The sequence below is a fragment of the Zalophus californianus genome, chromosome 8 (assembly GCF_009762305.2).
Source record: "Zalophus californianus isolate mZalCal1 chromosome 8, mZalCal1.pri.v2, whole genome shotgun sequence".
NCBI classification, from domain to species: Eukaryota; Metazoa; Chordata; class Mammalia; order Carnivora; family Otariidae; genus Zalophus; species Zalophus californianus.
Window position 1 is genome coordinate 65,416,770 of NC_045602.1, and position 12,898 is coordinate 65,429,667.

The 12,898-nt window shown below is 40.1% G+C and overlaps 1 long non-coding RNA gene across 2 annotated transcripts in view; it reads right to left on the bottom strand.

Moving 5' to 3' along the window:
* Positions 1 to 12,898, bottom strand: part of LOC113937063 — a 447,938-nt gene that overhangs the window by 143,587 nt on the left and 291,453 nt on the right. The gene's annotated exons all lie outside the window — the stretch shown is intronic.

The window sequence follows — 12,898 nt, forward strand, 5'->3', positions numbered from 1 at the left end:
GGAAGTTGCCTTTAAACTCTTCCTTTTTATATGAGGAAACTGAGGTCAAAGCTCTCAGGTTAAGGGACTTAGCCTTGATTATCCAGCTGAGAGGTGCCAAAGCCCTTCTTGTTATTTCTTATATCTACCTCTGCAATTCCCCCAAAAAGTACTTGTAGACTTGAGGATTTTATCTTTAATAGCCTCCCAGGAATCACCCATGACTTCCCCTTGAGGTATGGCAGAGGGGCCACAGTTTGAATACAATCTACCAAGAACCAGGGGTTTTGCTCAACCTAAAAATATGTGTTGACTGACTTGCAGGGTTTTGCTTTGGGGGAAAGATCTGTGGAGCCCACCTGAAAACCTGAAATATTTTAATACTCTCACATTATTTCATGAATAGCTCAAGGGTTGGGGGGTGGGGCAGATATGGTTTCCCGCAAGTATTGAGACAGAGAGGCAAAAACCTCCAATTTGGCCACAAGAGGGCAGCTACAACATTTCTTCCTTGATCTTCGCAGTTACAAACCAGGACAAACTGTACATTTCAGGGCCCAGCCTGCCATAGATCACTGATAGCACCTTTCAACCGAATCCTCAATATATCATATAACATTCTCTCACAATATTTCTTGAGACTTTTTTTGTTTTGTTTTTAAACAAATTATTTTCCGACTTCTTTCCAGATCTAGAGAGCCCTCTTTTAGAACTTTGTGCCAAGATGACCGTCTACAAAGATCTTTGGAGACCAATAAATCGTTAGACTAATTTGGAAACCCACAGGAAAGGTTTTATTTTAATTATGTTTGACCCCAGATAAAAATAAAAACAGTAATAATCATCTGATTCCTCTACACTTAATAAAGCTTGTTCTAAGTGCTTTACAGGATTTGCCAAATATTTGCCTCATCTCATAGCCTTCATTCATCATTCTCATTTTTGTGATATCCTGACATTTTTCAAGTCAAAATTTATTGTGGAATTTTATCACTGAGCTAAACAGTGGGAGGTCTGCATATAAAAAGCAGAGATTAGTGATAGCTAAATTCCATATCCTTATAGTTCTACAAAAACATAAAGTCAAATTTATTTCGTTTTTTAGATGAATAGAGTTGGGGGTTAATTTGAGAAGTAAATGGTAGGTTGTTTTGTGTGTGTGTGTGTGTGTGTGTGTGTGTGTGTACTCACTAACAATTACTGATAGCCAGTTTGGATGTTTACTACTTTGAATATGTACACAGATATGTATTTCTTTCAAGTTTTTTGTGAGGATTTCCCCCAATCATCCTATTTTAAATTGCAACCCCTCCCAATTCACACATATCCTGCCCCCATTCCCTGCTGTATTTTTCTCTCCATCATTTATCAACATCTGACATACTTTATATTTTACTTGGTTTCTGTAAATTTCCTCCTCAAACACCCTCTCCCCAACTAGGACACAGCCCAATGACAAAGGAAATTTTGTCTCTTTTGTCTCTTGCTGCGTTCTCAAAGCTTAGAATTGTATTTAGAACATCCTAAGAACTCAGTAATTCAGCAGCATGGTGAAATCACAAAAAAATGGGAACATTTTTACTAGAAACTGATCTTTTTAAATCTCTGGTAGTACCTAATTTGCTTCAGTACATTTAAGGAGACCTCCTTTAAATAACCCGCTTTATCAGAATTAAAGCATATTTCTTAAAGCAAGTACCTTAAACAATACTTGGGTTCACAATTATTGCTGAGAGTATTGCTGAATACTGAAAGTATTCTTGCTGAAAGTATCCTCTTGAATACTCAGACCTAGCTGGGTCCTGTTTCCCAGATAGGGAACCTGGACTGAATTCTCAGTGAACATGGTCCTTCAAGAGATGTCACCAGCATCACCTGAGCAAAGCAGTGGCATAAGGAAAAGAGCAGTGACTTAGCAATAAGGAGCTCCTAGTTCCGGTTCTGGTCCTGCCATTAGCTAACCAGGAATAAGATGATTCATTTAAACTGTCAGTGCCTTAATTTACCCATCCAAAAAATGGGTATAAGACCAGCCCAGCCTATATCAAAGAATTTTAGAGTCTCATGAAATAGTGAAATATGAAAGTATTTTGGTAAGTATGGAGTATTTTTCAAGGACAAAATGATATTAAAATCAGTGTTTCTTGCCCTCTGCTATGTAGTGCCACCATTTGGTGTAGCGAATCAACTATATTTGATGGTTTAATGGATAGTTATATGCTAGATACAGTGCTATCAGTCAAGAGACGTTTGTCAAGCCCTCCTTGGTACCCAGGCTCAGACCTTCTTCTTGCCACAGCTGGATATATTTGGCCCTGGAAGCTCTGCCCCATCCTGTCTCTAAGATATATTCTGATTGGAAACAGAAGGCATTTAAGGGAGCTCTAGCCCCATAACAAGGAATTCACATTTGTCACAGTAGTTAGTACAACCCTGATCATATGCGCCGATGCTGATAACTAGGCACCTTCTTTCTTTTCCTACTGACAACCAGATCAGGAATTCACCTCCTCTTGGAAGCATTTTCAAGACATATTTGTCTTAATCCATTCAGGCTGCTATAACAAAATATTTTAGACCAGGTGGCTTATAAACAAAAGAAATTCATTTCTCATAGTTTTGAAGGCTGGGAAGTCCAAGATCAAAGCACTGGCAGATTTAGTATCCGGTGACAATGTACTTCCTGATTCATAGATGGCTATCTTTTCACTGTGTCCTCACAATGGGGTTTCTTTTATAAGGATGCTAATCCCATTCATGAGGACCACCCTCATGACATAAGCACCTCCCAAAGGCTCCCCTCCAAATACTGCCACACTGAGGATGAGGTTTCAACGTTTAATTTGGGAGAACACAAATATTTAGTAAATATTGCTGAACAAATGATAAACGGCTTTATGCCAGTGTTCCCCTAGGTTTAGAGCTCTGCCAGGCTCTTGCCAATATTCCCTTCATATACACACCTCTTACCTGCTGACAGATTCCCTGATGCTGGCTGACCAATTAGCGCTGGACACTCCTGAGGTTCACCTCTTCCTCAACTCCTCCCACCACGCTATTTAACCACCTTTGGGATCTGTCACTGATTCCAACAGACTCTGTAAAGTCAACTGCTTGCTTTATATGTTCTTGGTTGCCAGACTCAGGGGATACCATGTTCTACTTGTCACCCTGTGCTCCCTCAGACCAACTAGAGTGGTTTATATCACCAGGGCCTGCCTTGCTTTGCTCCTGATCCAGCTCATGGCTCATCCCAGACTGCACGACCCTCACTACAGTTAACTGAAAGGACGCTGTTTAGTCATGCCTATCATGGGCAGAGCCCTGAGAGTACACAAACAGGGCAAGCAATGCCCAACCTCAAAAACTGCTATGTTCCAAAAGTTTTTTTGTAAATAGGTTCTCTAGCACTTGGGAGTGCATTTCCCATGTCCTCACAAACAACTCATTTATTTAAATAGTCATTCCTTCAAAAATATTCATTATCTCCCCACTTTGCACTAGTCACTGCCCTTGGCACAGGGAGAAAAAGAGAAATGAGACTCAGTCCCCCTTTTTCCAGAAGTTCACAAAATAATAAAGGAGACACCGGTAGAAGCCAATGACGTGAATGCAGTGCAGCATGTGTAAAAATAGAGAACTGTCCCTACTACAGCAAGGACAAGAAAGAAAAGGTGATCCCTCTGCCTGGGCAGATCCAGAAGGTTCCACAAAGAGGTATTCCTGATGCGGCCTGAAGAATGAGGAAGTGTGCACCCAACAGATGAGTGGAGAAGGGTGTTCCTGGTATGTCATTGTCAGGCTGCCAGACCAACACCCCAGTGTCAACTTAACCCCTAACGTAGCTCTGCCAATGCTGCAGCACTGTCAGAGACAGGAAAGGAACAGGTTTTTGTAGGATGGTCTGGGAAAATGCATTTCTGTTGGGAAATTAGTTCTAAAACCTCCTTCAATAAGACAAAATTGGCCCTGGGCTCATGCCAACACCCACCACCACCACCCCTACCACCACTCATCATCTGGGTCAAGAAAGAAAAGCAACTGAGTGACAGAAGGAGTAATTCTTACACTTTCACTTTCTTGCAAAACACTAGCTGAATGCAAGGTCATGAGTAAAGCTTGTTAGAGACTACACATAATACACAGGTCCATACCCCCGAGGAGTTCAACAACTAGCTGTATAGGCAAGACTCGTGCATATAAAGTAACTAAGAGCCCAAGGCAGTAGCTGCCAAAAGAATGACGCATGCTCTAAGCACTCTACTTGTAGCCATCACTGCTTTCTTCAGAGAATAATTCAGTTGAGTTCAACAAGTGTTTTATATTAAATGCCTACTACAGGTCTGTTGATGAAGTAAGGCTACATTCTGAATTTCACAAGGCAGCATCCTCCAGTTTCTGTAAATGCAAATAAGTTTTTCTCCCAAAGGTATTAGGTTAAGTCAACTCTGGGGGGCCTAATTAATAGGAATTCTGTTTTACTCAATACGGGAAACACATCAACACTGAATAGGTATGAGAAAGAATTTCCCACCAGTCGGAGCTGTCCGAATTAGAATGAACCGCCTTGGGAGGTAATAAGTTTCCCGTCAGGCTAGATAATTAGTTGGCAGTGATTTGTAGAGGTGACTCAAGCATTCAATGACCACTAGGCTCCCTTCCAATCCTGTGATTGTGTGAACTTCTGCAGCTCCCACTTGATGGCACAATAGACGAATCTGGGAACCCTTGCCGGGATCAGTGATAATGTTGCAGACTAGTCACGGGTTAGGCTCATTCAGGGGACCAGCACCCAGACTGTATGGTGGTGAGGAAACAGACAACATGGGAATATATAACTTCTCCCAAGAGCCTGACCAAACTCCTGAGGTCAGAGTGTCTGGGAGAGCCTCAGAATGCCAAAATTCATTAGTATTTAAAGGAGATGATGGCTATCAGTCAAGGAGCACCCCCAAGACAAAGGCTAACTCAAGAACTAAAACTGCAGCCCCTGGGCGAAGACATATGTAGGATTCTAGAGTACTTTGAAAGGCTCATCTGATGCAGGCTCTCCTGGTCTCCACACTAAGGGGCCCTCCAGGACATTAAGGCATTAAAATCTTTGGGAACGTATTGCCAAAGATGTGCCCAGGAAGAAAGCATCTCCAAAGTGAAACAAGCCAGAGATGGACAAAGCAAATTTATAAAGGCCTCCTGGGTGAAATAGGCAGTCACGGGATGGTGCGTGTGAAAAATAGGCAATGGCACGAGGGTCCTGGAAATCAAGAAACAGCTGTTTGAAATCCTGGTGTCACGTGGCACGTCAGAACAAACTTCTGAGAGTGTGATTCACTGAGCTCCAGGTTTCCGGTATCTAAACCAGGTAATTGGTACCAAAGGAGGTATCGAGTAAGAGAAAATGCCCACATTTGGATCCCTATTACCAATCCTAGGCTCTGTGACTGAGACAGTTTAACTCCTCTGAGCTTCACAAAGGAGGAGACTGAATGAGAAAACTTTCATGAAGTCCCTTCTAACTATAAGGTCTATAATGCCAATGCACAAAGGAGAACATCTTATAGCTGAAGAAAACAGTTATCAAACAGGTCATCACAAAACATTCAAGAAGAAACTAAATAAAACAAAACTTTATTCCTGAATTTTGATCTGTGACTTCTTCCCCGCCCCCCCGCACCTTTTAGGATTAAATGAATGGAAGTGAAACCAACACACCACACACCAGTACCATTCTTATTTTTGTGGGGAAAGAAAGCAAATATGTGCTATTTGATTGTGTAGGAAAGATCAATCTACAACGCTTGCAGAGACAAAGCCCCATTAAATCAATAGGGGTTCTGCCCAGTGCCCAGGGAAACCCACCAAGAGGAGCCAAATTTTTTTTTTTTAAAGCCATCAACTTAACATTGCAAATCATTTGCTATTCTCAAGAGAATCACCTAGTATTGCAAAACTTGATAATTACTGATTCATGACTGATTTAGGAAAAACATGGGCTTAAGTAATCAGGCCAGAGCACTGCTGCTGACCACAACGCTGGCAGGAAACCTATCATTTCTTTCATCATTCCTTTCATGAATGTTTAACATTCTACAAAATTTAGCTTTCACTATATTAATAGTGGTCAGATTTTCCCAAAAGTTGGGAAGACAGAACATACCAGTTGCATGGTATCAAGCACCTATATTTTCTCTTTTATTCAAGTGTCACACACCAGGAAAAAGTGATTTCAGAAATCAGACTTGTTAAGACATGGATTATTTTACGTCATGTATCAGATCTCAGATTCTTTGAAAGAACTCTGCAAACATATAAACCTCTCTTTCATGAACTGACACTACAATCTGTATAAACTAGCAAGAAGAATTTAATTAATGTTTTGAGCTGACCCTATGCACAATCTGCACATACCTACATTAGGATAATATATGCTTCTCTCATAAAAGTTTGCTAAACAATCACTTCACTCGGCGAGCAGATAACAAGCACATCAGAAATGTTCATCTGTACATGCCTTTGGGAAGATGTTTTCTATAAGGAGATGTGAACCCCATACCTGCAGAGAGAAAGCTACTCCCTCTCTGTTGGAATTGCTTTTCTGCTTAAAATTAAGAAATTAAGAATATTTTCTTTTCTGCAGAGGAATTACAGAGAAATTCAAGCCAAAATACTGTCCCACAGATTCAAAGAGACTGCCTCTAAAACCGTATCAAATTCTCTTCTCAGATCTTTCTTTTTCTGAGATTCTCCTTTCCAAGTAAACATGCTTTTGTTAGTGAAAGGCGAACCCTTGTCATCAACTTAGTTTCTACTATCAGTTCTTAAATGCATGTATCATGAAAAATATCAGAATTGTAGGTCTATTCACTGAGACACATGATCAGTGTTCTTAGAGGAAAAGAGTCAATTATTTAAAGAGCAAAAAAATTAAGTAAACATTTTCTCAAGGCTGTGGTAAAGAGGTACTTTTCACAGACTGCTGGTGTGCAAGTTGGTGGAACTCTCTCACCGGCAACGGGACAATATATATTAAGGTTTTAAATATTTATGCCTTGGATCCAAAGAGTCAATTTGGGGGAACTTATCATTTAAAAAAAAATCTTATCATTAAAAAAATGTAAAGCTTTGTGCATGAAGATATTTACTACAGAATTATTTATAATAGAAAAACATAGAAACAACTTATATGTTGAACTTAAGCAAATGGTTAAGGAAAAACAGATGAACAAAGGGCAAGGGAAGGAAAAATAAAATAAGATAAAAACAGAGGGAGTCAAACCATAAGAGACTCGACCATAGGGACACAAACTGAGGGTTGATGGCAGGGATGGGGGTGAGGGGATGGGGTAACTGGGCACATGAGGGAATGAGAACTGGGTGTTAGATGCAACTGATGAATCACTAAATTCTACCCCTGAAACTAATATTACACTATATGTTAACTAAATTGAATTTAAATTAAAAAAATTTTAAAAAGAAGAAAACACTTCTATCTTCAGGAAAGAAAAAAAAAAGAAAGTGATTGAGGAAAAATTAGTATAACCTCTCAACAGAATAATATGCAGCCACGAAAAATATTTGTGAATATCAGTAATGACATGAAAATGCTTATATTATAATATTACATTTAAAAGCAGAAGACAAACATATATTACAGATATACACACATATATAAAATACTTACTTTTAAATATGCTTGTAAAAATAAACAATAAATCTCAACATGTCAAAAAAATGAAAGGATTGGGTAATTTTTTTTCTCCTTTCCACCTTCTCTATATTTTCCAAATTCTCTTCTATGAACTCCTTAAGGAAACATTTTAAGCAAAATAAGAGGGACTCTAAACCGACACAGAGTTAATGCTCAATATTCCTGACCAAAATCAGATTAGGCCTGAGGAAGGTCAGATGTGGAGAAGGGATTTTGGTGGCATTAATATGTATTGAATTAACTCATAATTAATTCATTCAATGAATAGTTATATAAATTGACTGTGGGAGGGAGGAAGGGAATCACAGAAGTCCTGGTTAAACCAAAAGAATCATCTAGTCCACATTTTGCAGCAGCAGGAAGAATGAACCCTGGGGAGACCAAGATGTAATTTAAGAACTGGAATAATATAGCAGCAGAGAATTCATAGGAAGAGAAACTTTTAACAAGGCAAAGAAGATTAGAAATGTTAATTTCTAATTAACATTAACATTCCTTGCAGAGATGCAAGGAAGTCAAGGAAAATGAGGAGAGGGAAAAAGTCACTGGATTTAACAAGTTAAAGTTTAATCAGGAAACTAAAGAGAAAATCAAATCCCCAAGGGGGAGTGGTGAGGAAATGGAGGCAGCGAGTGAAAAGAGAGATGAGAGGCGTGGCCAATTTGACCCAGGGTCATTTGTTCTATTCCTTACAGAATAGGGGAGACCATTGTGAATTTGGAGGCAAGAGGGAGAAAGGCTGGCCCTCAGAGACGGAAGATTAGAGACACGGAAACAGCTCAGAACAATTCTGCTCCCTGCCCGCCCACAATGGTCACACAGGTTGACCGCATGCCTGCGTCTGGCACAGCTGTGCCCTGCAGATTGGTTCTACGTACCTGTGGGACCCTATCTCTAAACCATCCCTCATCACAAGTTGTCTCTTCTGATCAAAACTTGCTTGCGTGCATCCACACCTGCTCTCACGTGGCCCACTCCTCCTCCTCTGGGACCGTTTCTTCTCTGCCTCTTTCATGGGTCCTCCTCCTCAGCTACCTCAAATGTCAGGTTCCAGGGTCCATCCCCAGTCTTTGTATTAGTCTCTTCGGACTACTATAACAAAGTGCCGCAAACTGAGTAATTTAAAACAACATAAATATACTCTCTTACAATTCTGGGGGCTGGAAGTTTAAAAGCAAGGTGTCATTGGGCCATGTCCACACTGCAGGCTCAAGGGGAAGATCCTTCCTTACCTCTTCCTAGCTTCTGGTAGTTCCTGGCAATCCTTGGCATTCCTTGGTTTACATAGGCATGACTCCAATCTCTGCTTCTGTATTCACGTGGGCTTCTGCACTGTATCTGTTTCTATTTTTCTTCTTGAAATGACACCAATCATTGGAGTAGGGCCCACCCTAATCCAGTGTAAATTCGTCTCAACAAGTTATACCAGAAAAGACCCTGGCGTGCCTGGGTGGCTCAGTCAGTTAAGCATTAACTCTTGGTTTTGGCTCAAGTAATGATCTCAGGGTTGTGGGATCGAGCTCCACATTGGCTTTGTGCTCAGCATGGAGTCCACTTGAGTTTCTTGCTCTTCCTCTCCCTCTGCCCCTCTCCCCACTCACATGTGCTCTCTCTCTAAATAATAAATAAATAAATAAATAAATAAATAAATAAATAAATAAATAAAATCTTTTTAAGAAAAGATAAGACCTTATTTTCAAATAAGGTTTTAGGGTATGCTACTCAACTCAAGACAATCCTGAGCCTTTCCTCACACAGTGGCCATTTCAGTGTGGTCTCATCTACTTCCAACCCATCTAATTTCTGTTCATGAAGCTATATCCCCAGCTTCAATCTCAACCCCACTTCCCAAGCATGTATTTCCCATTGCCCACTGGATATGGTTGAGTGAGAAACCCATAAGCCCTTTAAACAAAACATGTCCACTTCCAAAAGAGAACCTACAGTGCCTTCTGTGGTTTATGTTTTAATTCATGATAAATCCATCTGGTCTCCCAAGTGAAAAGCCTTGGCATTATCCTCAACTTTCTTTTCTTCCTAATCACCTCCCACCACATCTGATCAGACAACAAACCCTATGGATTCCATCTCACAAACATCACTCAAATTTGACCTCTTCTTTTTTTTCTTTAAGATTTTTTATTTATTCATTTGAGAGAGAGAGAGCACAAGCAGGGGGAGAGGCAGAGGGAGAGGGAGAAGGAGACTCCCAGCTGAGCTGGGAGCCCAACATGGGGCTTGATCCCCAGGACCCCGGGATGATGACCTGAGCTGAAGGCAGACGGTTAACCATCTGAGCCATCCAGGTGCCCCTCAAATTTGACCTCTTCTTTCCACCTCTACTGCTATGGCCTGAGTCTGGACTCTCAACCTTTCCTTAGACTATTCAAGCTACCAAAAAGTTTACCTCAGTGAAATATTTTAGAACACCTACCATGTGATAGTGCTGGGCATACCAAAGGGATAAACACAACCTTGCCCTTGTGTAGCTTTCACTCTCAGCTGGTCTCCCTGCCACAGGTTTAATGCATTTCCTTATAGGAAACAAAATCAGATAATGTCATGCTGTGACTCCCAACTCTCTTTTGACTCCCTATATCCTTTCAGTCCTCCCCTTGTTATAAAAGATGTTTCATAATCTGCTTCCCTGGGTGCCACAACCCTTACCCCCAGCCTTTTGTCACCACCAGGGGACTTCTTTTCCTTTCCAGAATCATGCCAGGAGTGCTTTCTTTGATCTAATGTGCCTTTCTTCCTTCTGTACCCTGGGAAGCCTCTACCTAGCTTTAAAGTGTATTTCAAATGACTCCTCCTTTCTTACTTCCCTTCAGGATCTAGCAGAGTCCCTGTGGCCTCATAGGACTTTGCTCCAATCCCTATATGAGCACATTTACCACATTGTGTTGAAATTTATTTTTTACCTGTCTGTCTCCATCACTAGAAACTGAGCTCACAGAGAACTAGTACCAGTAGTGGTCATGTATTTTGGTCTAAATGAATGTGGCTATGAATGCACTCTACCCTCTGCTTATGCAAATCCTACTCAAGGTTCCAGGCTTGACTCAATCCTAGCCTTTTTGAGGACTTTTCCACCCCAGGCAGTGAGTGTCTCCCTCTTCTGAATGGCCACACCACTTACCTTCTGTATCACTGGCTTGGCATTTACAACATGGTGCTTTGAGCTATTAAATGTCTCTGTTTTCCTTCCTGCTGCACTTTAAATTGTGTTTTTCAAACCTTAGTCCAATCCTTGCATTGCAGTAGGTGTTCCTTAATATTTGCTGATAGGTAAATCTTTTAAGGGATGGAATTTTAGAAGAAATGAGTGGGACATAGGATGGGTAGTGTTTTTAGCTTATGGAAAGTTAGGGTATATTTCCTCCCATGAAACTAAAAAGATGAGAAGGAAGAAATAGGAGAATACAAAAGTCCTGAATAACAGAGCCTTGATCTTACAAAAATAACCATGAAAAAATAATACACAGGCTAAGTATGCCTCACAAATGTTAAATGCAGCCAAATAAAAACATATCAGAACTTTCCAGGTATGGGTAGAGGAAGAGTTGGCAAGAATATGTGTAACTTACACACAGTAGAACATATCATATACACATTTAACTTATGTAAAGTAACCTCTAGAGGCTTGATAAGAAGGAGAGAGTGAGAGAGAAAGGGCTGTAAAGGGTGGACAATTTTTCCACCTATTCCAATAAAGGAGCAAGAGATGCCGAGTCAGTCCGATGCACCTCCCGTGCACCCCACACTGTATAAACAAGCTTGTGATGCTGAGGCTGATTTTCAGATTTGAATATAAACTGAGCCAGGTTCTTCAGTGATCTGTTTGTACAGTAAATGAAACACTACCTGAACAGAACTTGCTAAGAGAGAACATATGTCAGGATCCAATGTGGAACCTATTTGTGACTATATATCTTGAAATTTATGGGCAATTTAAAAGACTTTCAAAAATATGGACTTCACATAGTTTTTATATTGTGTATTGACTTTGGCACCTAACCCCCAAGTAAGATGTGACTCCACTGGCTAAGTCCTTATGTCCTCTACTGATACTTACCCTCCATATGTCAGAGGGGGAGACGAACCATGAGAGATGATGGACTCTGAAAAACAAACTGAGGGTTCTAGAGGGGAGGGGGGTAGGGGGATGGGTTAGCCTGGTGATGGGTATTGAGGAGGGCACGTTCTGCATGGAGCACTGGGTGTTATGAACAAACAATGAATCATGGAACACTGCACCAAAAACTAATGATGTAATATATGGTGATTAACATAACAATAAAAAATTAAAAAAAAAAAAAAAAAAAGAAGCACTTACAGTTCTTGCTGTTTGTACTGCTTATTTTCACATGTAGACATGCATGGTCTTATGCCATTATTTAATTGTCAAGTGCTCAGATGTAAATATGACCACTTCATCCAGACTGTAAGTTGACAGCAATGCAGCTTAAGCTTTTATACCCCACAATGTATGTGGCACAGTAACAAGGGCAAAAGTGTTTAATCGTTGAAAGATCATTTTATCCACATCGCTTTGGTTATTATCAAACTCAGAGTCTAAAAGAAATAACTAAATGTGTGATTTTCATATTCTCTTTTGTGCCTTCTAGGTTACACTGAGAGCTGTAAAACAACAGGCAGGAGGGGGAAAGCCCTTGTTTGACCCAAAATTATTCATGAAATATTAAATAATTGACTGTTATATTGAATTGAAGAAGCATGAAGAGGCCCAGTATAAAGGGTAATAAAAAAGATATTGTCATCAGCATTTTTCTAGAGAGATAGTAAAAAAAAAAAAAAAATCATTTGGGGAAAGAGGCCTGCCTTTATTAGTGGCCTGGGAGGGAACATCAAATCAAGCTAAGATCCACCCACTCCTTGCGAGAAAATAGAAAACAACTGAGCAAAATCTCCGAGGATTAATCAACAAAATATAGATATATGAAGAGATTAATCAGGATTTCTTCAGGCTTAACTCAATTATTATGTATCATTTCTAATTTAAAAACAACATTTTTAAAGTAAAATGAGCCTTTCGCTGCTGATTCCTGACATACGGTTTCCTTAAATCCTTTCATTTTATTAATATAACTCTGTCCACAAGGCAGCAGGGATCCGATGAAGATTGAGCAATTACTGAGTATCATGGGATTATAAAGATAAGCTATTTGGATAATTTAAACTAAAAAAATA